We start from the raw sequence: 3,683 nt of genomic DNA, 5'->3' as shown, positions 1-3,683 counted from the left end.
TCTCTGTTTGGAGCAGTCTTCCCTTGGGGAGAAGGAAAGGTTTCTTCTCCTTAAGGCTCCTCTTTCCACGGAAGGACTTTTTTGTCGTTCTGCGGAAACACGGGCGGTATTTGACCTGGGCCCCACACCGCCTCACACCATGCAGCCAGAGGTGAGAGCACGGCCTCGTCAGAAACTATGGCGAGGCCCTCGACCAGCAGCCATGTTTCCCCCGCCTGAGGTACCCTGGGCTCTATGTCAACAGGTGTCCACAAGGCCGACAGCCTTGGCGGCCAAGGGATCGGTTACATTGGATGAGCACGCCCTAAAAAACCGTCGCCATCCTGCTGTGTGCAGCCCGCTCTCTGATCACTCCCTCCCCCAACACCAGCGGAAAAGGGGCTCTGATTTGTTTCTTTTGGCTGCGGGCTGCAGGTCTTCAATGAAGCGCAAGCGGCCCCACATTTCGCTTCTCATGGGGACAGGGGCTGACATCCAGTTGATGGCTGAGACTGGGTCTGTCCGTGAGAATGTTGTGCTGTCACGTGGCTCCCTCGCCATGCGTTCTGTATCTGCGTTTGGTGAGCCTGGTGTTACATCTGTCACCTTCAAAGGTTGTCAGCAGGGGGACTCAAGGCCTCTTCGGGCTCAGCATGGGTTTCCCCGACCTCGCCTTCGCCAGGCCGGTTATCACATTGGTGCCTCCCACTCAGGAGAGCCTGGTAGTGGTCTGGCAGGCGCACGTGATTTGGGTGGTAGTAATATCACTGCAGGGCTACGGTGTGTAGGTCCTCAGCGGTCCATGCTGGAGGGGTGTTCAGTGGGGGAGCTCTTGTCACCTGGTATGATGTCAGCTTCTCCCGTATCAAACCGGCCCTTTCTGTTGGGGTCCCCCCTTGGGTGCGATTGCCTCGTGGGTTGTATCAGGGACCGATGTCCCGACTCCACGAAACGCCCTGCCCGCACGGTTAACGGGTCCAGGGTTGGCTACGCACAGCGGGTGGGACCGGGCCGCCTATCTACAGTTCCTAGCGGGCCAGCGCCAAATGGCGGCGGGTGCGCTTTGTGAGTATCATCACATATGACTACAGCAGTGCCATATGTCGAAGTGGATGGAGAGAATGTTGAGGCAGGGGCTTGTCTTGCAATTCGCACAACCCCCCCCTCCATTTTCAGGTTTGGTGCAGACCCTGTTGTCAAGGTCGGCAGCAGTGACAGCTCTGGCCGACGAGATCCAATCTCTGTTGTCGAAGCAAGCCGTAGTCGTGGTCCCACGGGAGGACGCAATGTCTGGTGCCCAAAAAAACGGGAGGTGTCAGACCATACTGGATCTGTCCGCGTTCAATCGTCTTATTGTGGCGAGACGGTTCAGAATGTTGACCGCCAAACACCTGCTAAACGCTGTCAGGGTGGGAGACTGGTTCACCTCCATAGACCTGAAGGATGCGTATTTTCACATCCCGATTTTCCCTCCTCACAAGAAATACCTACGCTTCCTGTTTCAGGGCGTGGCGTACGAATACCAGAGGCTGCCGTTCGGCTACTCTCTGGCCCCCCGCACATTCACCAAGTGCGTAGAGACCGCGCTGGAGCCTCTACATCGCCAGGGGATACAAATTATTTTCTATCTCGACGACATTCTGCTCCTCAGCCGGTCGGAGGAGGTCGCCAGGTCTCATACCAGCCTGGTGGTGGAATTCCTCACCAAGCTGGGTTTTGCTGTGAACTGGAAGAAGAGTACGCCTCTTCCCAGTCAACAGGTGGAGTACTTGGGCTTGGTTCTAAGCTCAAGGCCCATGAGGGCAACCCTCTCGGAGCAGCGGCGAGTGACTATCCTCGACGCGCTCCGGGGTCTCCGTCCTGGCGGGACGGTTACGGCGCTGTATGTGATGCGCCTGCTCGGTATGATGGCATCTGCTCACTCTACAAGATACAAGATACAAGAGTTTTATTTGTCACGGCATACAGGTATACAGTGAAATGCGGGGGGTCTCGCCCGCAACAATGTGCATAATACAAGTAATAATATAAGAGTCCGACCAATAGAGCGACATAGTGCAATAAACAAGTAAACAAAGTAGGCATATCGGTATCTGTACATAAGCTATTTACAGAGCATGCCACAGGTCCTGTGGCAGTGCAGTACACTGTTAGCTACTGTTAGTCCTGTGGTCCTGTGGTCCCTCTTGGCCTACTCTTCATGAGGAGGATACAGAGGTGGTTTTCCAGTATGAAAATAGACCCGGTGAGAGACAAGTGGAAACGTTTGAAGGTTCCCTTGTCGATACGGGGGGATCGCGCCTACTGGAGGAGGCCTGGTACCCTCACCGGCGAGGTCCCCATGGGCGACAGGGGTCACACGTCACGGTCTTCACCGACGCCTCCCTCATGGGATGGGGGGGGGGGGGGGGGCATGTCGGACCAACGCAGTGGGGGGCAGCTGGACGTCCATGCTGCCCGGTCTGCTATGCAATGTGTTGGAATTGAAGGCGGTCCTCCTGGTCCTCAAGCGGCTCGGCCACTTGGTGGTGGGCGAGCATGTGTTGGTCAGGACGGACAGCACGACGGCAGCGGCGTATATCAACAGACAGGGTGGAGTACGCTCCATCCGTCTGCACCGGGCGGCGTTCGAGCTCTGGCTGTGGGCGTCTCGCAATCAGCGCAGCCTGAGGGCGCTCCACATCCCTGGCAGGGAGAATGTGGGCGCCAATGCGATGTCGCGGAGCGGTCTTCATCGCGACGAGTGGGGACTACGTCCAGACATAGTCAGACAGGTCTGGGACTGCTTCGGGGCAGCCTCGTGGATCTGTTTGCGAGCAGACAGTCTTACCAGGGCTCAGGAAGTATTGGGGGAAGTGTGGGTGTGTGGGGAGCTACTGCTGATCGCCCTGGAGGGCAAGAAGGACCAGCATACCATTCCTAGGTCAGTGAATCCTAGGCCCCATCCACTCCTGCTGCTCGACCTCCACTTCAATATTCCTGGCCTACAGTCGGGGACCCAGCTGAACTCAGCTCTGCTGCGTTCTCGCTACCAGGTGGCCGTGTACAACCACTCCCATAAAGAAGGGATAACCCTCCCTGCTACACTTAGAAGGGCCATTCAAGGGGGGGATCTCCCTTCTTAGATGTCGGTGATAGTAGTGTTGCAGACTGACAGTTGGTAAGCATGCACTCATGTGTGTAGTGAAACACAGATGAGTGCATGCAATAGAAAAATGTAAGATAGAGCTGATAGCGATGGCAACTGAACATTTTGAAAGATTAAAGATAGAGCTGATAGCAAATCTTTTTGAGGCACAGGGGCGGCGCAAAGAGGGTCGCGTCCTCCCCGTCTTAATCACGGGACGTTCAACACTCCGGTCATCGCTCCGAGACAGCCGGAGACAGGGAGATAGGGGGCAGTGCAGAGAGGGTCGCAACCTCCCCGACATCATCGCGGGACGTCCAGCACTCCGGTCATCACTACGAGACAGCCGGGGACAGGGAAACAGGAGGGCACGCAGAGAGGGTCGCATCTACCCCCTCAAGCTGAGCTGTGTCTATGGCCCCCGTTTGCATCTTTCCATTGACTTCTCCTGGAGTGCTGCGCTCAGCCAACATCTGAGAGAGAAGACAAATGTCCTCACAAGTGCATGTTTTCCAGATTTGCAGACATACTACAGCTACAACCATTTTCCTACAATCCTAACCTCTCTCTCTCGATC

This window comes from Notolepis coatsorum, assembly GCF_963971535.1.
Source record: "Notolepis coatsorum genome assembly, chromosome: 14".
In the NCBI taxonomy this organism is placed as follows: Eukaryota; Metazoa; Chordata; class Actinopteri; order Aulopiformes; family Paralepididae; genus Notolepis; species Notolepis coatsorum.
Note: the sequence above shows the minus strand (reverse complement) of the source record.